The following is a 24,387-nucleotide window of genomic DNA, read 5'->3' as shown; positions in this document are numbered from 1 at the left end:
ACTCTGTTCTGGTAGGGATCCCGGGATCTGACATCAGGAATCTGGTCAGGTAATTATTTCTGTGTTTTGTCTGAGGACTGTCCTGTCTCTGTGTCTATCTGTCCTCCTGTGGAGTGTTTGAGTCTGGGTGCCGTCTCAGTCGGGGTATAGGCCGACCACAGGGTTCCTATCCCCGCGGTCTGAGTGAGTGGAATCTGCACAATCGTAGCCGCACCGCACTTTAGGTAAAACCCTTGGTGTGAAAGCAAGGGCGACTGAGGCAGTAGCCTGTGGGCTCCTTTTGTGTGTTGCACTGGGCATTGCTCTGACGAACCTGAATTTCCTTCTTGTGCGATTGCTGTGTGAAGTCCTCCTGTACGGATAACCAGACGTCTAAGTCGGGACAGTTCCCTAAATGAACGCCGGTTCATTTTATGTATCTAGGATGGGTCCAGACTTCTGTAAAGGGTCTGGACTCCTGTAAATTTCTGGAAAAATGGTCTAGGCTAACTCAGGGGGATCCCAAAACTTAGTGGCCACTGTTAAAATCTTGGAACAAAGACCAAGTAGACGTCTTAAAGGACAACTTGGCCAACTTAAAACTAAATTGGCTAAAGGAGAGGTTAATTGTTTCATGCAGTGGTGGGAATAGGCAAATCATAGGTGGACAATATCAAAACTCGCCTCTCTCAAATATTGAAATAAGTTAAAAGCTTTATTAAAATCCTCCTCTCCCACCACCAAACTGAGCATTCCCCTTTACCCCGTTCTCCAAACCCCAGATTGATCCCAAACCCCTTCATACTCCCATCTCATTGTAAAAAGGACAACAAGCCCCTTGTTCTGTTCCCCTTTGTAGTCTGCCTCAGAAACTGATTCTTTAGTGTTCCACTACCAATTCAGCAAAGGGGCGGGGGGCTCCTCAACTAGCCCCCACCCTTCCTGGTCCCTTTCCTTGAACATTTCTTTCAAAATTGTGAAGTGACCACAACATCACTCACAAACGGTTCACTGGAAAAAAGCAGGATCAGGTCCAGACAAGCAGGCAAGCAACAGATAAAGGCCATGGCTACACTGGAGAGTTGCAGCGCCGGTGATGGGGTTACAGCGCTGCAACTCACTCTGTGCCCACACTTGCAAAGCACAGACAGCGCTGCAACTCCCTGGTTGCAGCGCTGGCTGTACACCTAGTCTGCCTCGGATGTAGCGATTCCAGCGCTGGTCATGCAGCGCTGGTCATCAAGTGTGGACACCAACAGCGCTTTTATTGGCCTCCAGGGTATTAGGAGGTATCCCAGCATACCTTTTCAGCCACTCTGCTCATCGTTTCACACTCCACTGCCCTGGGCTCAGGTGACCCGCCCTTTAAATGCCCCGGGAATTTTAAAAATCCCCTTCCTGTTTGCTCAGCCAGGTGTGGAGTGCAATCAATCAATCAATCAATCAATCAGCTACCATGCCTCCACGCCCCAAACGAGCCCCAGCATGGAACACTTCCGAGCTGTAGGACCTCATCAGTGTTTGGGGTGAGGAAGCTGTGCAGTCACAGCTGTGCTCCAGCTGTAGAAATTATGATACCTATGGCCAGATATCAAAGTCCTTGCTGCTAAGGGGCCATGAACGGGACGCGTTGCAGTGCAGGGTACAAGTAAAGGAGCTGCAGAGTGCCTATTGCAAAGCCCGTGAGGGAAATCGCCGCTCAGGAGCTGCCCCCATGTCCTGCCGTTTTTACAAGGAGCTGGATGCCATACTTGGGTGTGACCCCACTGCCAATCCAAGGAACACGATGGAGAGTTCAGAGCAGGGAGAAGTGGGGGAGGGTGTAGAGGAAGCCAAGAGTGAGGCTACTGGGGTGGAGGGAGACACCCCGGAGTCCCAGGAGGCATGCAGCCAGGAGCTCTTCTCAAGCCAGGAGGAGGCTAGCCAGTCACAGCAGCTGGAACTTGTTGGTGAAGAGGAAGTAGAGGAGGGTGTTCCAGGTAAGCAGATTTTATTTCTAGGATGGCAATGTTTTGTGAGAGGAGGGTGGGGGTTATGGCTGCATGCATGCATGCCTAAATGTGGAATAGCCCATTGATTTGGTCTATCACGTCTCTGTAATCGGCCTCAGTAATCTCTTCAAAAGTTGCAGCCAGAGCGTGGGCAATGTGCTTGCGCAAGTTTATAGGGAGAGCCACCGTGGTCCTTGTCCCGGTCAGGCTAACTTGTCCGCGCCACTGTGCCGTGAGGGGTGGGGGGACCATTGATGCACACAGGCATACTGCATAGGGTCCAGGGCGGAATCCACATTGCTGTAGAAGACCCTCCCTCTCTTGCCAGGTAACACGCAGCAGTGATATATCTGGCAGTAGAAAATCCTGTTGAAAATGTAGGGATGACTGTTCAGTGCAGGTCCCCAACTATCTGCAATCTGCTTTCCCCACTGCTGCTCCCCAACTGTCTGCCCTCTGCTCTGCTTTTCCCACTGCTGCTCCCCAACTGTCTGCCCTCTGCTCTGCTTTTCCCACTGCTGCTCCCCAACTGCCTGCCCTCTGCTTTCCCCACTGCTGCTCCCCAACTGCCTGCCCTCTGCTCTGCTTTCCCCACTGCTGCTCCCCAACTGCCTGCCCTCTGCTCTGCTTTCCCCACTGCTGCTCCCCAACTGCCTGCCCTCTGCTTTCCCCACTGCTCCTCCCTAACTGCCTGCCCTCTACTTTCCCCACTGCTGCTTCCCAACTGTCTGCCCTCTGCTCTGCTTTCCCCACTGCTGCTCCCCAACTGCCTGCTCTCTGCTCTGCTTTCCCCACTGCTGCTCCCCAACTGCCTGCCCTCTGCTTTCCCCACTGCTGCTCCCCAACTGTCTGCCCTCTGCTCTGCTTTTCCCACTGCTGCTCCCCAACTGTCTGCCCTCTGCTCTGCTTTTCCCACTGCTGCTCCCCAACTGCCTGCCCTCTGCTTTCCCCAATGCACAGAAACCCCAGCCCTCTGGCAGTTCCCCTTCCCAGGTGAAGTCGCGGCAGAAACACTCACCCCATCGCTAGACATGCCTATGCCTTCGCTGCCGTGGCCTCTCTGTGCTATGTTAGGTATGTGGGAATGATGCTACAAAAAGTCTACAAACTCCTTTACTGTGATAATAAACAATGTAGCCTCTGTATTAAATGTTTCTATTTATGTTTTTTTAAGTGACCTTGAATAATCCAGCACTATCACCGCCTGCCCAATGGTTACAGAACTTGAGGAAAAATCCTAGAAAATCAAAAGAAGATTTGATCAAAGCAGTTATGAATCAGTACGCCAGAGACAGTAAAAGGCTGCAGGACTGGAGAGAAAAAATGCATGAGAGGAGACAAACACAGAGCAGGAGAAAGGAATTGTCTACCAAGAAAAGCACAAAGCAGCTGATAAGCCTCCTGTCTTGCCAAACTGACTGTATGCAGTCTCTCATAGCCATGCAGGCAGATCAGTACCGTGGTAACCCCCACCCCTCCCAAAGCTCTCTCCCTTGTTCCCCAGTATTTGTACAAAACACCTTTCTCCAGCAGCCTGGTTCTTACCACCCCCAGCTGCCCCCAACACCTGTACGATCACCTACCAGCCCTGATAACTACAACCCTTACCCTATGCATTCAACCCCCATCACGATGCAGCATATTAATCCTGAAGTTCAGCAGGCATTGAACAGCAATCCAAGCAGGACATATTCAAACCTCTGAATGTACAGTCCACCACCCTGTCCTTTTATGTACTGTATTTTGAATAAATGATTTCATGGCTTTAAAAACATTTTTTATTATTGCAGAAAGTGATAAATACTGTACCCCAACCAGCCCTGATAACTGCAACCCTTACCCTATGCACTCAACCCCCATCACGATGCAGCATATTAATCCTGAAGTGCAGCAGGCATTGAACAGCAATCCAAGCAGGACATATTTGTACCTCTGAATGTACAGTCCACCACCCTACCCCCCTGCCCTTTTATGTACTGTATTTTGAATAAATGATTTCTTGGCTTATAAAACATTTTTTATTATTGAAGAAAGTGATAAATACTGTACCCCAAGGGAAAAACGGGCACAGCAAAGGCACCAAATATTACTGTTGGCTTTCAGCCTCAAATTGCTCCCTTAAGGCATCCTTAATCCTTGAAGCCCTTTGCTGGGCCTCTCTAGTAGCCCTGCTCTCTGGCTGTGCAAATTCAGCCTCTAGGCGTCGAACCTCGGAGGCCCATTCTTCACTGAATCTTTCACCCTTCCCTTCACAAATATTATGGAGGGTACAGCATGCGGATATAACAGCGGAGATGCTGCTTTCCCCCAAATCTAGCTTCCCATAGAGACACCTCCAGCGCGCCTTTAAATGGCCAAAAGCACACTCCACAGTCATTCTGCACCGGCTCAGCCTGTAGTTGAACCGGTCCTTGCTCCTGTCAAGCTTCCCTGTATACAGTTTCATGAGCCATGGCATTAAGGGGTAAGCGGGGTCTCCAAGGATCACAATGGGCATTTCGACGTCCCCTGCTGTGATCTTGCGGTCTGGGAAAAAAGTCCCGGCCATCAGCTTCCTGAACAGGGCACTGTTCCGAAAGATGCGTGCATCATGCACCTTTCCAGGCCATCCTGAGTAAATGTCAATGAAATGCCCACGGTTATCCACAAGCTCTTGGAGAACCACAGAGAAATACCCCTTGCGATTAATGTACTCTGATGCCAGGTGGGTGGTGCCAGAATAGGAATATGCATCCTATCTATTGCCCCTCCACAGTTAGGGAAACCCATTTGTGCAAAGCCATCCACAATGTCCTGCACGTTCCCCAGAGTCACGGTTCTTCTTAGCAGGGTGTGATTAATGGCCGTGCAAACTTGCATCAGCACTATTCCAATGGTCGACTTTCCCACTCCAAACTGATTCGGCACCAATCGGTAGCTGTCTGGAGTTGCCAGCTTCCAGATTGCAATAGCCACCCGCTTCTCCACTGGCAGGGCAGCTCTCAATCTCGTGTCCCTGCGCCGCAGGGTAGGGGCGAGCTCAGCACACAGTCCCATGAAAGTGGCTTTTCTCATCCGAAAGTTCTGCAGCCACTGCTCGTCATCCCAGGCTTGCAGGACGATGTGATCCCACCTCTCAGTGCTCGTTTCCCAAGCCCAAAGGCGGCGTTCCATGGTGCTGAGCACGTCCGTTACTGCCACAAGCAATTTATTGTCTTGCACGTCAGGCGAATCAATATCGTAGTCTGACTCCTCACTGTCACTTTGGAGCTGAAGGAATAGCTCCACTGCCATGCGTGATGTGCTGGCAACATTCATCAGCAAGATTCTCAGCAGCTCGGGCTCCATTTGTAACAGAAATCGTGCTGCAGACTCACAATTGCGCCAAACTGCTTGGAATGTGTAGCAAAGCACCACGGGGCGATGGAACAGGAAGCAGAAAGACCCGCACCCTTCCGTCTCCTTCCCACAAGCCACAGCGCCAAAATGGGACGAGGTGCTCTGTGGGATAGCTGCCCACAATGCACCACTCCCAACAGCGCTGCAAATGCTGCAAATGTGGCCACACTGCAGCGCTGGTAGCTGTCAGTGTGGCCACACTGCAGCGCTGGCCCTACACAGCTGTACGAACACAGCTGTAACTCCCAGCGCTGCACAAATGTAAGTGTAGCCATATCCAAAGAAACTGAAAAACAGGTTGAAAGCCCTAAGGGAATAGTGTCAGGAGTAAGAAAAGCAGTAAGTGCAGGCATGAACCCCTGGAACAATACTTAAAATGGTGAAATCTGAGGTGATAAAGGTGTCATTTTGGGAGATAAACAAGTGATTTAAGGAAAGAGAGTGAAAAGTTAACTCTACAGAGGCTGGAGAGAATTAAGCAGTTAAACTTTGTGAAAATGTTAAAAAGGACCATGTTAAAGAGAGAGAATTCTTGGTTTCTTTGCAGTCATTCTGAAGGGAAAATGGGCCCTTTTCCAGAAGAATGCCTGTAAATAATCCAAATATATATACAGCTATGTAAAAACAAAGCAGTGTAAAGGAATGTTAAGGAAAAGAAAATATGTATGTATCTATTTGTCTGTGAAAACATGTAAAGTTCTAAGAATCTAAACCAACACATCTGGTTTGTAAAACTCCTGTTTTCTAGGTGTGAGATTCATTTGACTCTTTAATTCAAAGTTGCAAAACTGACAGACCTTTTTGCAAGACACAGGTAATTAGTGTTGTTTGGCTTTGGGATTTAGCATTTAACCCTTAAGGGGTAACTTGATTCTTTACAAAATTTAAAATGTTTTTAAATAAAGACCAAGGGCTTGGCTACACTGGAGAGTTGTAGCGCCAGTGGTGGGTTTACAGCGCTGCAGCTTAGTAACTGTCCACACCTGCAAGGCACATCCAGCGCTGCAACTCCCTGGCTGCAGCGCTGGCTGTACACCTGGTCTGCTTGGAGTGTAACGATTGCAGCGCTGGTGATGCAGCGCTGCTCATCAAGTGTGGCCACCAAAAGTGCTGTTATTAGCCTCCAGGGTATTAGGAGGTATCCCAGAATGCCTGCTCACAACAAATCAGAAGAATGGCTGAACTCCGAGCTCCCCCGAGCTGCTTATCTAAAAAACAAACACAGCTCCTGTTTGCTGGAGTGAACGAGCGGAGGCAGGCAGGGGAATTGCTTTGGAAGGTTTACAGTTGTTTGCTTGAAGAGAGAAGTCACACAGCAGAGGGGGAAGAGGGAGTCCGTGTTGAGCAGCTGCTTATGTGGTCTGAAGGCTATTTAGGAGTGCATAATTTGCATCTAGTGAATAAGAGAGGGGTGGGGGAAGGGCTCGAAACTTTTAAATTGATTGCAGGTTGGTGATATGTATGCTTCAGTCCTTAGAACTTGCAAGGCACGGAGCTGACAGATCCAAAAATCCACTCTCTCTCTCTCCCCCATGTTCCCCCTCACCCCCCTCTTTTGAAAAGCACGTTTCAGCCACTTGAACACTGGGATAGCTGCCCACAATACACCACTCCCAACAGAGCTGCAAATGCTGCAAATGTGGTCACACTGCAGCACTTTCCCTACACAGCTGTACGAAGACAGCTGTAACTCCCAGCGCTGTACAACTGTAAGTGTAGCCATACCCCAAGTCATGGCTGCAATAGGGCAGTCAAAATCAGGAGAATAGGGAGAGATTCTGAAGTCTTTTTGTTTGGTTGGTTTTTTTTGTAACAATAGCAGATAAGAGCTGTAGTGAAAGAATGAGAAATTAACAGTGACCCTCTGAAGCAACAGCAGAGGTGAGGTGCACAAAACGAAAAGAAGCAATGTTAAAAACACTGAGCCTTAAAATGGCTCTGTGTAATCAGACTGTCACTTTGATAAGGGTACATGAAAACTCTGTAAGAACAAAAGAAATAGTTACACCTTATGTAAAAATTGATATGGCTAATGTTTAAATAAAAAGTTGTAGTATAGAAGGAATGTACATTTTCCCTAGGACATGTGCAGTGTATATTGTAGAAGAGGGTAAGCGAAATGCAAAAGAAAAGTGCTACTGAATTAAAATCCTATTAGGGCTCCAAAAAGAGCCGCAATAGACTGTGTTTTCTTTTTCAGATCTCTGTGTTTTGTAAGCAGGAGTTGAAAGTGGAAAGAAATCAAAACTCTGGTGGAAGTTGATTGTGTCCCTTTTAAGACAGAGTCTCTGAGCTCTGCTGATGGCTTTGAATCCAAAAGCCAAGCCTGTGTTGATGCAAATTACCTAACTGATATAGGAAGGTGAGAACTGCCAGCACAAAAGAAATTGCCTAAATAAAAGACATGGTATAACAAGATCCCTTTAAGAGATTTGATGCAGCAGGTCACAGGGGGAAGATAGCCTGGTAGAATGAGCATATACAATTCCTTGGAGGGCAAACTTCTTGTTTGGTAGAGGGCTAGGAAGGTGAGATTGAGGGAATAGAGCAGGAGGAAGACAGAGAAGGAGGTGGCTGGACCAAAGTAGAGCTGCTTCCTTTCCCTTCCTCAGAATCTGAGTACTCGTCTTTTGGGTTCTAAGGCCACGTCCAGACTAGGAATTAAAATCGATTTTAGATACGCAACTTCAGCTACGGGAATAACGTAGCTGAAGTCGAATTTCTAAAATCGAGGTACTCGCCCGTCTGGACGGCGCGGCATCGATGTCCGCGGCTCTCCGTGTCGATTCCGGAACTCCGTTCGGGTTGATGGAGTTCCGGAATCGATGTAAGCGCGCTCGGGGATCGATACATCACGTCCAGACTAGACGCGATATATCGATCCCCGAGCAATCGATTTTAACCCGCCGATGCCGCGGGTTAGTCTGGACGTGGGCTAAGGGTGAACAAAGCCTGACAATTTGAACAGAAGTAATGAACTCCTTGCTGTTTCTATATTCCCTGACAGGCCACTGTAATAGTCTAGTCCCCTAGTGTCTGGAGACTTGTGAAGATGATATAACAGCTCCTACTATCAACAGAACTAATAGAGATTTAGCTTTAGCTCACTTGTTAGAGCTGTTGCTTTGCGATCAGGTAGTGACAGGGTCAAGTGTTCAGCTGTACTTTGCATGGGTGCCCATTGAATGACTGAGGTGCAGTCAAGGCTGAGCAGGAATATGTGACTATGAGGCCTGTGTGAATGTACTACGCTGTTTTTGTCTTTGAACATAGGTGCTGTAGGTGTAATAAAGGTGCAGAGAGACATATGTGACCATATTGAACATGAGTGCATGGAGGAAAAGTAGCATCAACTGACTGAGATTCTTCTACAGCTCAAATGCTAGAACAGGTATGCTTAGATTCAAGATGCACCCTGTATTTAGCTGCAGTAAGTGCAGATGTCTGACTCCATATGTCTTCAGTCCTGTGAGAAGCACCTTCCATTCTGTATCCTTTACTACTGTATGGTCTTTCCACCACTATCCTGGGAGGACAGACAATGACTAGGTAAAGCATCTGCAAGCTAACATGCATGTTCTTCTTTTTCCATGGGTAAAAGCTCCTCTTCTCTAGCTCTGAGAAAAGTGAAGGGTTTCAGAGATATCCCAGAGGTCTTGGAATGTTAATGGATGGACACTGCACATGCTCTGCAGCACGAAGCCCTCCCCCTCCCCTCCTCCGACCCCATCTTAGAACCCTGGGGTGTCAATGTATATTTACTATCATTTAAAAATGAGACTTAGTGTCTCAGAGGTCTAAAACAGTTGGAATATTTTACAGCCCATGAAGAAAGAAGGTGTTTTTTAAAAAAAAAAAAAATGGAGATAGTGAGACAATCCAGCTAGAAACGATCCCATTGACACCAACAGAGTAAACTGCAGTCATTTGTATCCAAATCCTCTTCCTTTAAATTTTATTCCCCTTTTTCTGATGCCACAAATGCAGAGATGATAGTAAATTTAGATTCTATAATCAGGCTGCTTCATTGCTTTCTCCAGAAACTTTATACTGCTGAATAAATCCAGCATAATGTGTGCAGATTAGCCGAGTTACTTAAAAGAATAGACTGTCCTAGTGGCACATTTATTAATATCATATATAATGGGGATGTAACTGTACAGTAACTTTCTATTTAGCAAAAACATAAAAAACCCCAACTGCTAGTGAAGTTTACTGAACTGGCTCACTGCCCTCAGAGCTGAATTATGTATCCAAATGGCTTTTATGCATCATACACTGGAAGCTTATAAACCATACTTAACTCTGCTCTGACTCGGTACAGAAAGTGCACATCTATTATTTGTTGTAGATGCAACAGAATAATAGAAAATAATAATAAGAAAATCTATCTACTACCCTGCAAACAGACAGAGTGATTCTTGCAATACCAAACCACCCCGATTTAAGATAGAGCCGTTTTTAGGAATGGATGTTGTGGCAGAAACATACTATCATTTTCAAATCTGTGTAACCAGTCCATGGCTGTACAAATGTGGACTGTAGTGGAAATACCATGTAATAATATAAGATGATGGACACTATGTAACCAGGCAATTGGGGTAGTTCTTATACATTCAGTTGTAAAATTTTCCCATACCAATGCATTGATCTAACTTAACAGGGGTCTGTGGGAAGAACAAACAAGAAGACAACACAATAGTTTCCAAAATAAGACCATCCCAGCACACTCTTGAAAGAGAATGTGGTAGATTCCTAGCTGCAAGGATCCTGCGTCCTCTCTCTAACAAATCACAAACCTTCTTTTGCCAAAGCTGGGAGCCTGGCAATCAAAAACATTCTGAACAGTTACAAGCCCTTCTCAGGAGAAGAAGGTGGAATCAATTGTGAGGAGCTGCCTAGGAAGATACAGACTGACACTGGGAGACTGAAAGAGTTGGGTTTTTCCCCAAGATGAAGGGAATGGTAAGGCTTAGAGAAAGACAGGCAAATGCACAGACTGATTTATTGTTTACAAGGTGTGTTTTCTCTGAAATGCTTGTATTTTAATAATTAGCAGCTCAAAATCAGAGGTTGGTCCAATAAAAGATACTACCTCACTCACCTTGTGTCTTTGTATTCTAATAAATAATACTTTGCTTTAAGAAAGCTGTTTAGTCACTGATCATCACTTGCTGTCACTCTTAGAGGGAAGAAAATCACAGGATCTAGACATAGGTCAGATTTTCTGTGGCATATCATGATTGATACACAGATGACAGTAACCCAGGGCCTGGCTCGAGGGTGGGAGAATCATGTGATTCCACCCTGAGATACATGTTCAAAAATTCATAATTTCCAAGGCCAGAAGGGACCATTGCAATCATCTAGTCTGACCTCCTGTGTAACGCAGTCCAGAGAAGGAACCAGAATTAATTCCTGTTTGAAACAGAGAATATATTTTAGAAAAAAAATCCAATACTGATTTTAAAAATGCCAGTTATGGAGAATCCATCATGACCCTTGGTAAATTGTTCCAGTGGTTAATTACCCTCACTGTTAAAAATTTGCACCTTATTTGTAGTCTGAATTTGTCTACCTGCAACTTTCAGCCATTGGATCTTGTACGTTTGCCTGATTGAAAATCTCATTCTAAAATATTTGTTTTCCATGTAGGTACTTCTAAACTCATTAAGTCACCCTTCAGCCTTCTCTTTGTTAATCTAAATAGATTGAGCTCCATGAGTTTATAGCTATAAGGCCTGTTTCCCAATCTTTTAATCATTTTCATGGCTCTTCTCTGCACTCAATCCAATTTTTCAACATTCTTCTTGAATCACCGACATGAGAACTGGACACTATTCCAGCAGAAATGAGTACAGCACAAGTGCCAAATTAAGAGCTAAAATACCTTCCTAGTCCTACTTGATACTTTCCTGTTTATACATCCAAGGATTGTATTAGCTCTTTTAGCTTTGGTATTGCCATAGTTCATGTTCAGATGATTATTCACGATGACCCCTTAGTCTTTTTCAGAGTCACTGCTCAATGGTTAGAGGCCTGAGAGGGGCACTCAGAGGCCAGAAGAGATCAGAGTTGCTGTTCACTTGGTAACTGTTACCAGGGTGGCTCTAGACATTTTGCCGCCCCAAGCACGGAGGGTCCGCTGGTCCCGCAGCTTCGGTGGACCCTCCGCAGGCAAGCCGCCGAAGGGAGCCTGCCTGCTGCCCTCGCGGTGACCGGCAGATCGCCCCCCATGGCTTGCCACCCCAGGCACACGCTTGGAGCGCTGGTGCCTGGAGCCGCCCCTGACTGTCACATGAACATCATTGTCATCTGTTTTATCACACATATGCCCTCAGTTCAGGATTATACCACTTGAGTAGAAGAAGAGTCTCCCTTGATTCTGAGATACAAGGATGAATCCAGCCAACGCATTTATAACACAGTTACCAACATAGTATATAATAGGTTATAGGCCTCCAACCATCAGAGACCAGTAATACACACAATATATATCCTACATTATAATTTTACCAGTTTGGAAGTTGTGCCAATACACAGCATACCTCACCCATGGCAGGCTGATCAGGATGGTGCAGATCAAATGTTTACTTTCCTTCTCCCTCTGAGTTCATAAAAATAGCCCACATTTTACAAATCTGTTCAGTCTCTCAACATTTAAAGTAGATAAGAAAGGAAAATGTAGTTCATGCTCAAATTAATTTAAAGCGCATTTGGCCAGAAATTGTGTCCTAGATTAATATGATGGCTCAGTATATTAGGAACTGCATATGGAATCTTTCACCTCTAGAAGACCATTTCTATATTGATTCAGCCTAATTTAGCAATGACTAAAATATGTTACTATTGGGTATCTCTTTGATGGCCTGTATGAAGCGAGGATGTTGGGTTTAATTCCACTATTTAGTGTACATTACAAAAAGTGATCAAACATGATGCTTTTAATTGTCCCTTTTCATTGGCAGACTCATTAGAGAGGCCAGAGACTGAATGGGTGTGCAACCTGTATTATTCTTTTTTCACTATGTGAATTGGTCTCCCTAATTCCCTAGTTAAATTGGCCTGGAGCAGTGAAGGATAAGTTCATGCTCCTACTTCCCTTGCTGCACTTCTGCAGATAGAAGGCATCAGTTTCTAAGGCTGTCAGCCTGGGACTATTCACTAGAACTAAAGAACTAGAACTAAAAAATTCACACACATGTTTTGAAGAAGTGGAAAATGGATATTCTACAGCTTTGTGAGGATTGCATCCTATCTGTGATGAACAGGAGGAGAGGATTTCCTCTGAAAATCTTTCTTGATGTAAATTGGGAGTTGTTACTGGTGGCAAAGGGGCACAGACAAGATGGGAGATTTCTCAAGGTAGCGTCTTCCAGTGTTTCAGAAAGCAGTCACATTCAGGTAATAAAATACTGGGAACTTTGTGGTATCTGGTCATTCTAGCTCTATCATGGTTTGTTACCAGTAAATACAATGGACAGAAACAACAGTACAGTATATGAAACACTAACAATGTGGTTGATCAGTTGTAGGTGTCAATGCATTATCATCAAGATCACAGCTCAGGTAATGACAGTTTGTTCGGATGATGTAATGGTTCTAATTTGTATTCTCATTGGAGGTTGCTGCCACTCAACATTCTGCTGGTTTAGTTGTCTGGATGGATTTTCTCTGATCTAATCTCCATATATAGATATCTCTCATTGCCATGGTATCTGACCACCTGCTTGAGTAATTGAATTTAGCTCTGATTTCATCTCTGAAGTTTTAACTCAAAACACACAGAACAGTAATGGTGAAAAATGTGGTTGAAAGAAAGTATCTTTCATGGCAGTTTTATGGTATTACTATGCACAGTGCCTCGGTGATCCACTGACCTAAAGAAAAGACAGTAACCACGTCCTGCATTTCCACAATGAATCATAAAATATATCACATTTTGATCAAGAGGAATAGGACATTTTCAAGCACATGCCTCATATTTTAAACTTTATTCTCTCATTAAGGTATGTTTTGTAACTTGGTATGAAAAAATAATCACATTTTTAAGTTCTCAGGTTGATGGGTCATGACGGGCATTTCCCATCACACACAAAATCAGTGAGTCACTTCTTGAACTTTGCTTGTCCTCTGGCTAGTGTCACTGCAGTCCTGCCCACAAGAAGACCTCCTACTAAGGAGCAGGACAATATCACCACCAACTGTCTGAAAAAAAATTCCAGGGTTGAATTTTAAGAGATTTCAGTGGTGGTGAAAGACAGAGAGTCTGATGGCTCTGCAAACTGAAGTAATTTATTTAGCCATGGAACATGTACCGCAGAGACTGTGGGAGGCCATGTTTCTCACACACACACACACACACACACACACACACACACACACACACACCCCCCCCAATGTGCCTTAGCCCTGACCTGGACAGAGACTGCTAGGAGAGTTCAGGGAGTTCAGACTCCTTGAGAATTTAGTCCTTGGCCTTTCTGCTGAGACTGCTAGCAGGGGAGCAAACTGTAGTGGTGGGTTTTGGGATTTGTACATTTGCCCACTAGGAACTGGCCTCAGAATACCAAACATTTATATTCTTGACAAAACTACCCTTAGATATAATGATTTTGTCACTGTGGACCCAGACAAGATTTAAACCTTCCTCTGCAGCGTGGGGCATGGGTCACTTGCTGGAAGATTCTCTGCATCTTGAAGTCTCTAAACTATGATTTGAGGACTTCAGTGGTCAGACACAGGTTTGATACAGGAGTGAGTGGGTGATATTCTGTGTCCTGCGGTGTGCAAGAGGTCAGACTAGATGATCATAATGGTCCCTTCTGACCTTAAAGTCTATGATTCTACGAAAAGCTCCATATTCCTTTAGTAATACCCTTTGCCATGTGATCTTTTACCTGTTGTTCTAAAAAGAAGTCAACATAGGTGTAAAGTGTTCTCTTCTGTGACATAATGTCATCACAGTTCTGTACATCTAGTTACAAATATGAATTCCTTTGCTATGCTCCAAACTTTAAATCTGGGGAAGAGATTCTTGAAAATAAATATAAGCCTAGGTCAATCACAGAAGTTAAAACAATAAAAAGAAAGAGAGAGAGAGAGAGAGAGAGACAATAAAGAAATAGGAAAAAATGTACTAGGTGTTGGGATATAGCTCCATCTGACCAGGCAGTGACTTTTCCTATGTCAGTAGGGGGTCATTCACTAGTTGTTGATCTACCTGACCCAAACAGCTCAGTTCACCCCTGGGAATGCTGAGGTTACTGTTTTAAATCTTGCAGGTTTTAGCAAATTTTAAACTTACTCCAGTAGAAATATTTACTGAGTGTATCTTTCATGTAAATTATTTCGTATTCAGAATGTGAAAATTCTCATTTCAGCAGCATCAACTCAAATAGAAACTACAAGTCCTCCAACAGAAAATTAGCAAACATTTCTTCTACCTGTTGCAGCTGAAGCGTGTTGTGTTTTTTTCCCCCAGCCCAGATGTATCACAGCCTTACCAGCTGATGCAACTACTGTAGCTACTTTGCAACATCCTCAGGGATAGCCACCCTATGTATACAAATGACTATTAATTAATCATAAAAAAGACAAGAGATGGAATAAGAAAGCAAACAATTTCTAAGAGAAAAGATGCCAGAGATTCTAGGACCTTCCTTCATACTTCAGTTTTATTGTATTTCTTGAATGGCAATGCTGCTGAAATGATGTACAACACCATACAGTGCCGCACATGGAACAGCTTTGTGAATAGGGAGAGAGAAAGGCTGTTCTCAAAACTTTTAAGAAGCACTAACTGTGTAAGCTTCACACTACACTGCTGAGGAAGAGGAAATATTATTGCCTTACATTTTCAAAATGTGGATTCAAAGTGCCTAAATTTTTAGGTCTAAAAATCAGGCCCTTTTGAAGGTGTCAGGTTGGGAACATAAAATTGCGGTCTCCAAAATGACTAGTCACTTATAGCTAACTAGTTACATCTAAGAATCCTGTGGCACCTTATAGACTAACAGACGTTTTGGAGCATGAGCTTTCGTGGGTGAATACCCACTTCTTCAGATGCATGTAATGGAAATATCCAGGGGCAGGTATATATATGTGTGCTAGCAAGCAAGCTAGAGATAACGAGGTCAGTTCAATCAGGGAGGATGAGGCCCTGTTCTAGCAGTTGAGGTGTGAAAACCAAGAGAGGAGAAACTGGTTCTGTAGTTGGCAAGCCATTCACAGTCTTTGTTCAATCCTGAGCTGATGGTGTCAAATTTGCAGATGAACTGAAGCTCAGCAGTTTCTCTTTGAAGTCTGATCCTGAAGTTTTTTTGCTGCAGGATGGCCACCTTAAGGTCTGCTATAGTGTGGCCAGGGAGGTTGAAGTGCTCTCCTATAGGTTTTTGTATATTGCCATTCCTAATGTCTGATTTGTGTCCATTTATCCTTTTCCGTAGAGATTGTCCAGTTTGGCCGATGTACATAGCAGAGGGGCATTGCTGGCATATGATGGCGTATATTACATTGGTGGATGTGCAGGTGAATGAACCAGTGATGGAGTGGCTGATCTGGTTAGGTCCTGTGATGGTGTCGCTGGTGTAGATATGTGGGCAGAGTTGGCATCGAGGTTTGTTGCATGGATTGGTTCCTGAGCTAGAGTTAATATGGTGTGGTGTGCAGTTACTGCCAACCTGAAACATATTCTCACCAGTAACAGCACACCACACCAATAATAACTCTAGCTCAGGAACCAATCCATGCAACAAACCCCGATGCCAACTCTGCCCACATATCTACACCAGCGACACCATCACAGGACCTAACCAGATCAGCCACACCATCACTGGTTCATTCACCTGCACATCCACCAATGTAATATACGCCATCATATGCCAGCAATGCCCCTCTGCTATGTACATCGGCCAAACTGGACAGTCTCTACGGAAAAGGATAAATGGACACAAATCAGACATTAGGAATGGCAATATACAAAAACCTGTAGGAGAGCACTTCAACCTCCCTGGCCACACTATAGCAGACCTTAAGGTGGCCATCCTGCAGCAAAAAAACTTCAGGACCAGACTTCAAAGAGAAACTGCTGAGCTTCAGTTCATCTGCAAATTTGACACCATCAGCTCAGGATTGAACAAAGACTGTGAATGGCTTGCCAATTACAGAACCAGTTCCTCCTCTCTTGGTTTTCACACCTCAACTGCTAGAACAGGGCCTCATCCTCCCTGATTGAACTGACCTTGTTATCTCTAGCTTGCTTGCTAGCACACATATATATACCTGCCCCTGGATATTTCCATTACATGCATCTGAGGAAGTGGGTATTCACCCATGAAAGCTCATGCTCCAAAACGTCTGTTAGTCTATAAGGTGCCACAGGATTCTTTGCTGCTTTTACAGATCCAGACTAACACGGCTACCCTCTGATAGTTACGTCTATTATCCCCATTTTACAGGTGGGTAAAATGAGACATATGTTTCATGATTTACCCAAGCTCGTACAGCTACTCAATAGCAGAACCAGGACTGGAACCCGGGAGGCCTGAATCCCAGCTCTGCAATGGAACTAGTGAATGCCATTCTGAAAGCGCTTTTTAAACTCTTTATTGTTTATGATTTTCTCTACTTGCTCGCCATTTGTTTCCCAGTTTTAATTAATTCTGCTTGTGCAGCCACCGTTTTCACTAGTGCAGTTATTGACAGTAAAACCACTGATGGCTTTTATAGTACATGGTGGCCTGAAAGAATATAGAAGATCGTCCAGGAATTTGGTGGTGCAGGCTGATAATTAACAATGAGAGTACCAACCAACTTGGCAAAGTGGGAGACATTCCAAATCTTAGTCAAATTCTCAAACCAACATTGAACTGAAATTAATGTTTATATTTGACAAGTCTGAGAAAGTGCTGCCCTTTGCTCTTCCATGACCTCAGGGTTTGAATTGGAGACAAAAAGTGGTGTTGTTTTCAGATCCAGACTCTTCCCACAAGCTGAGCTCCAGCTGCCTGAGATGACAAAATAAGACCTCATTCTCAGTAGCACATAATAGGATCTTGTAGGCTCTGCTGGGTTTCTCAAGCTTGTGTCTCTCCTTCAGGCTACTTATATATACATGGACAACTTTTTCCAATTTTTTGTAACATTCCAGCAGTCATAAAATGCTATATGAGCCTGATTCTCCCTTCACACAAAGTTTACATCTAGTGCAATGTCATATGTTCTGCTAGAGTTACTTATGATTGACATCAGTGTAAATGGAAGAAGAATGAGGCTGAGCCTGTCTACCCCATATCAACAGCAACTGAAGTCAGTAGCATGCATTAACTCTTTGATACCAGAATTGGAATATCAGAATGCACCTGGCAAATTGTACAGTGGGCTCAATGAATTTTTTAAAAATCTTTTTAACCATTAGATTTTGCCAGGACTAATGACAGTCCAATTGCATATATAGGGATAATTTTATATTCAGCCCAGGCAGACAAGAAAGACTCTGAGAATACTAATTCAAACCCTATATACAATGTATGCTCATGGCTAAATCTGAGAGAAAGGAAAGAGACAACATACAGTGCACAACTGAGATGCTCTGGCTGATGCTCAACTGTACCATGTCAGCATAAAACTCAATACTGAAGCTGCTGCTGAAATCAGCACTTGGCTTAGGTAGGAAATGAAGCTTCTCACCTTTCTATAAAGAACTCTCCAGTGTTCGCATTTGGAACAGAGAAAAACTCTGTGGAGTCTCACAGCCACAGCAGCACATGGGGGAAAGTTAAGGTGTGAGAACATAGAAATAAAAAATAAGAGACTCCAGAGGCAACATGAGAAAAAAGAAGAGGAACCCAGATGAGTCCATGACAATCAATAGAAGAAGTGATCTTTTCTGTGCTGTGCAACTGGCCAAAGATTCCCAGAGAAGGACAAAGTTATTTATATGTGCATGAACAGGAGAACTAGACAAGGAAATTCCTAAGTTGGTGAGTCTATAATGATTTATCCTGCTGCTGAATGCCTATGACCTGGTGGTGAGACTAATGCTGGGACAGGATATGATGGACAGGGATGGTTGAAGGGACAGTACAGATTTTACAGAACTCCTAGATCTTAACATCAGTGACTTCAGAACTGAACAATATTCAAAATGCTAATCATCAGTCTAAAAAGACAATAAACTAACCTTTGAAGGAAGATCAGAAATTGACAGCAGCAACATCACTACAATTTCCTAATCAGAGCTTCTCACTACTAGATTCTGTGCACAGTGAGATATAGAAAACAAAGCAGAATCCTACAAATATATAGAAACAATGATCACAGTTACGAAGAAAAAAAGGGGAAACATGAAACACAATGGAACCCTTGAGACAAATGATTGTGAAACAGTGACAGAGATGTTCTGGTCCCCTGATTAAGACAGCAGGGATTGCAGAGGTGACTGTCTCGCATTATCCAGTAATAAAACACTTTCCACTAAAAAAAAAAAGAAAAGAAAAAAGAAAGAGGGACTAGAGTATTGTCTAACTCTGGGGGGCATGTCTATATGGAGAGTTAGCGTGTGGGCCACTGGGATGTAAGTCTACAGTGCTGTAGTGTGCTACATACTAGCTGTCCGTGTGGACCCTGCCACTGCACACTAAAATTCCATAGTGCGCTTTGCATACTGCTGTTGCATCCTATCAGATGCAGCACAGCATCGGCCTAGCACTGCGAAGTCAGAGCTGGTATCAGCTCAATAAGTAGGTGGGAGATGAAGCTTGAACTGCCTCTTCAGAAAGGATACTGCGGTTCAGCAAAGTGTCTGGGTGAATTCTCTCGTGGAAATAGGATGCAGGGAGAACCACAGAGACATTAAAAACTATGAAGAAGAGATTTAATGGGCTACATGGGAGGAAAAGAAGAGGAGCCTAGAAAAGTCACTGTAAACAGATAAGGTGTGTGTGTGTGTGTGTGTGTGTGTGTGTGTGTGTGTGTGTGTGTGTGTGTGTGTGTGTGTGTGTGTGTGTGTGAGAGAGAGAGAGAGAGAGAGAGAGAGAGAGAGAAAAAAAGAAAGAAAGAAAGAAAGAGAAAAGGCAAACACAAGAAAAAGCTCAGAGAAATCTCTACATTAGTGGGGTCATGAGCTGAGAGCTTGCGAGATGATGGTGAGAGCTCCATCAATCCTGGGAATTTTTTGGTGCTGAGAATGATTGCTCTGGGATTTTTTTCTAATTTCACTGGGAAGCTAGAAAAACAATATAGTATGGAATTATAAAGAAAATAAACAAGTGTTCTATTGGCCCTGGTTCAGACCGATAAGTAGGGCTTTGAGTGCCTTTGGGAATGTGGCTCAGTGGGATTATTTCATATATATTAAGAGTTTTGAGAATATGTAGGAGTTTGGCTAGGAGGGAGCGGTGGAGAGGAAGCAGTGGATTAGTGGGTCCCATAGGGCTTGGTTTAGGGGCAGTTGCTCTGGCCTGTGATGAGGAATTGACCAAGACCGGTAGTGTTTTGTTAGGCCCCTACATCTGACTGGCAGATTAGACAGTGTTCCTCTTCTGCCATGACACAGAAATCAAATTAGCTCCCTGCAGGCTGAAAGATGAAGCTGTCATATGGAGCCCTGGGTGAGTACAGAGTAGGGAAAATCCAATCCCCCAGGAGACATTTGACAGAACAAATCCACTGTCATTCCAGCAGAGGAAATCAGAATGAGCTGAAAACATACTCAACAAAATTCTATTGGGATCACGAACTCTAATCTGTATTGAATCCCCTCAGGCTCCATGTTCTCTCATTCCACAAGAGATTAAGCATGAGACTAGTGAATAAGAGCTGAATTCAACGGGGCAGTATCCCCTCCACTTTGCCCAAGTAACAGGTGAAGGCTTTCACTAGGACTAGTTGTTGAATCTGGACAGCTGGGTTCACCCTCTGGCCACTATCCAATCTGTTTCAACAGGTCTATTGCAAGGAGGAAAGAGGGAATATCCCCTAATATGTTATAGACAACTGTGTCTAATCACTCAGAGCAATTGGCAGGGGACAGGCCATGTTGTCTATTATAAAGATCTCTGATGTCAAGTCACAGTAGTGGGACAAAAGTTAGCTCTTTATATCTAAGGGTGTCTGACTTTAATGTACCAAGCTGAAGAGGAGTGAAGGATAAATATGTCAGGGGAGAATGCCAATGAAATGCCACCTTTGTCAGGGAAATTAATGTGAAGTTTCATTAAGGTTTCTACACTTAAACCTCCATGTGGGGTTTTCACCCATCAGCTTTGCAGGAAAGGAACATAACCTGATCTTCCTGATGTTGCAGACCATCCTTGTTTAATCTCTCCTCTTTTGGGCAGGCCAATATGGGCAATGTAGGGTCTCCTCAGAGTGCCACACTTTGGAGCTATGGAGATTTTTCTCATTGCTGAGTTTAGTGCATGGAATAAAAAATGCACTGTCTGCAATGTTCCCAAGTCTTCAAATACCATGAGCCAGCTCCCTCAAAAATAATGAGCTTGGTTTAGAAAGCAGCAGATTGAAAACTTAACAATTCACATTGTTATTTTTCTATCTTCCAGTTTTTCAGGAGATCCATCAGGAGACTACAGGTTTCTGCCTTTCATTTTCTCATCTGAGCAGGTTGTGAGTTCCCAAGTGGGCTCTGTGCTGGCTGAAATCCCAGACATCTGGGGGTGAAAGGCTTCAGAGTCCCAATGAGGGCAATTTCAAGTTCATGCTACCCTCTTAGTCCTCCAATTTAGCCTGGCCAGGTGAATCATAAAAGAAGAAGGAGGAAGAGGCTTTGAGGTGGCTGGGGGCTATTATATGCCCAGGAGACTGTAGGACATATAGAGATCAGCATTGGTGTCTTCTGGTCTTGGGCAAAAGGTGAATGAAAAGCATGCAGGAGCCATTGCATTTCCAGGATGCCACAAGGTATGCAGAAGGTAAGTTCAATGTTTGTTGATGGTGCATGATAGGCAGGGTCCCTTCTAATGTCCAGGGGCTTTTATCCAATTTCAAAGTCTCCATGGGGCAATCTGAAGTTCTACAGCAACCTCATGATCCCATAGGCAGCTTGGCCAGGTGCATGGAGGCTGGTAAATCTTAAAACGCTTGGCTATCTACTGTTCTCTGTTTGCCATTATTTGGGGGTGCTAGAGGCTTCAGGTGTTTGAAAAAGTTCCCTAAGTCCCCCAGAAATATAATGTTGTAATAATGTTTCTAGAGAGGATCCTGAAGGATCATTAATGGGGAGGAATGTACCGATTCCTCTGGTAGTGGGTGACGAACAGCTGGGCTCTTTTGCTGAACTTGCGCATGGAGTCAGTCGTCTTTCTCTGTGTAGATGGGGCCCTGGAGGTGAAGCCCAGGGTGTGAAACAGGGCAGGCAGCCCTTTCTCAACTCACTTGATTGCTTCCTCCTCCTATGTGGATAGAGGGAAAAATGAGGCCAGTGGAAGGTGTTTCTTCCAGTACTGCCATGCTACCTTGCCCTGTATCCCAGTGCAGGGTGACAATGACTCTCTTAAGGTCCACCCTCCTTGAGGAAAGCCCCTTGGTAACAAATTCCACCATTACCTCCTGATGAGAGCCAGGAGGACGAGGATAATGGGAGAGTATTGCCAATTCTCTCTTCCCTCCAACCTCCGAAGAAGGTTGCACTCCCCGTGGTAAGGTTAGACTCCTGCAGGCATGTTTTGCAATCCTAATGGTAAGAGTTAACTGTCTCCTGAGATAGGGCCGTCTTTTTATTCATTGGAGGGTTTAATTATGAACCACATCAGAGTAACACTGGGTGGGTTAAGCAAAATCCCCACTGCTGCCTGCAATTCTGGGTATATAAAATATCAGGGGCATCCTCCAAACTCATTTATCACTCCACACTTGTTTGGTAGAGGGGATAGAGGGAAGGACACTCCCACTGAAGATTCTGCAGTGGAAGAGGAGCTACAGGTGAGGTTTGGGTGGCTGCCATTTTGAGAGAGTTGAGAGGGATATTTACGGGTCTAATTTCTTTTATAAACATCCAGATTCACTTTATCAAAGCATGTTTAGAAATAGGTATTGCTGCATCTCTTTTGGTTATACGTTGGCTGCCTTCTCATTTAAGCATAATGTTTACTATCCTCAGTCCCTTTGCAGATTGCAGTGGCCTTTGTACCCCATAGGTTTGTGAGCTTTTGGCATATTAATGTTACTCATCAGTGGAGATCTATTAGGATGTTATGCAGAAACTGTGGTAAAAAAATCCCATTTCCAAAGCAATTTTGGGGGTTGGAGGTTGTTATTTTCAGCCTTTGCTTTCGTTGACAATATAATCTTCCTGAGTAATTAATTTCATGCAACAAAACAAAAAAACCCTAACATTAAAAGAATGTTAACATTGAAAAATTAAGCTCTCAAAAGTTAGGAAATGCCAGAATTAAGGTTGTCTGTGCAATTTTAATTTGCCTTCTTGTGTATACATTATGATATAATCTTGAATTTCATGATCATATACTTGATTTTTTCCCCACAGGACCATTCAGCACGCAGGATGAACCTACTCTGTGGATAAATCAGGTTTCTGTATGAAGATTGCTGTTGTCTGTAGGACCTCTGCCTCATTTGTAGTATGTAGTAAATAGGCAAGTAGTAAATTAGGAAAGGAACATCAGAAAGAGAAAGGATAGTCTTTCTGGTTTAGGCAGCTGAATGTCACCCTGAAGAACTGGATTCTGTCCCTGCCATTGGCATAGTTTTTATATGATTCTGAGCAGGTCACATAAACCAAAAATTTCACAGGTGGCCACTGTGTGTTCCTTATTTTCCGATTATCCAACTTGAGACCCTGGGGTCTGATTTTACTCACTACTGCAACCTATGTCAATGGCAGCTGTGCTCTGAATGTATGAAGTGCTATATAAATGCGAAATACTCTGAAATACCAGGCCCTTGGCTTCTTAAATTGGGGTCTCAAAGTTAGTTGACAATTGTGATCATTTTGTTTTTAATCTCTGTGCTTAGTTAATACTACCAACACTCCACAATTGAGTGCTGTGAAGATAAGTTCATTAATTTTTGTAAAGAACTAAGATACTATAGAGCACCATAGAAAAACCTATGAGGATATTAATAATTCTATATTCAGTGCCAGGTTCGGATGATGTGCAGCAAATAAGGCAGGGGGGTTCCTATGGGAAAAATAGTATTTGATCATGTAATTAAGGACTGTATCATAATGCATAGGAAGAAGGGAGTCGACTTAGTATTGCATAGGTAATCTTAACTCTGACATTTCTTAACTTTTGAGTATTTTACTTTGCAACCTTAATATTCTTTAATTTAGGGTTTTTTTATGTATTTATTATATATACTGCACTCTAAGTCCTTTAAGCTACTGCTGCACTCATGTCTTCTGACAGGGAGGAATTTTATATCAAAGGACATCAGTGAATGCTAAAATGTCTTTGAAATCACAAAGCAGAGTGACATCCCCAAAGAAGACATCTTCAACAATGTCAGAATAACAATAAGAAGCAACAGGAATATGACCCTTCATCTAAGGTCATGCCCACCACACATTTGTTAAAGGAAAATTCTCTTAACTGTGAGAAACCCCATCATTTAAGACATTTTAAAACTACATTTCACAAAGAACCGAGAAACGTATTGTAGGGAAGAGAACAATCCTGCTTTGGAGGGATGGATGAAAGGGACATAAAAGGTCTAAGCCCAGAGCTAGGTCTGTGCACTGTGCAAGTTCCACTTAAGCCCTACAGGATTTAAGTGGTACATAGGCTTCTGCTAACCCTTTGCAGGGGTGATTTTCACTCCCTGTGCATATTGCAAAGGTCATAACTGAGAACTGTTACAGAACTAAGTCATTTCTGTACAGTACGGGCTCCAAATATCAAACCCGGCAACTAGAGCTGGGTGAATATTTCTAACAAGTCCTTTATTGTACAAATTTTTCATTCCTTCCCATTATGAAATTTCCACTAAGACTGTGGTTTTCTCAAGAGTAGTGATTAATCAAAAGCACTTGCCAAATAATTTGGGGGGAGAGAAA

At 43.8% G+C, this 24,387-nt stretch overlaps 1 protein-coding gene across 1 annotated transcript in view; it reads left to right on the top strand.

The window, feature by feature from the left end:
• The first annotated feature begins 1,439 nt into the window (after positions 1-1,439).
• The window catches only part of LOC127052152 (uncharacterized), a 495,251-nt gene continuing 472,303 nt past the window's right edge, over positions 1,440-24,387 (top strand). Inside the window, exon 1 of the mRNA XM_050955517.1 lies at positions 1,440-1,928. The gene's annotated coding sequence lies outside the window, so the exon portion shown is untranslated. The remainder of the gene's footprint in view (positions 1,929-24,387) is intronic.

Source organism: Gopherus flavomarginatus, chromosome 5, assembly GCF_025201925.1.
Source record: "Gopherus flavomarginatus isolate rGopFla2 chromosome 5, rGopFla2.mat.asm, whole genome shotgun sequence".
In the NCBI taxonomy this organism is placed as follows: domain Eukaryota; kingdom Metazoa; phylum Chordata; order Testudines; family Testudinidae; genus Gopherus; species Gopherus flavomarginatus.
Note: the sequence above shows the minus strand (reverse complement) of the source record. Positions and strands in the feature narration are given on the sequence as shown.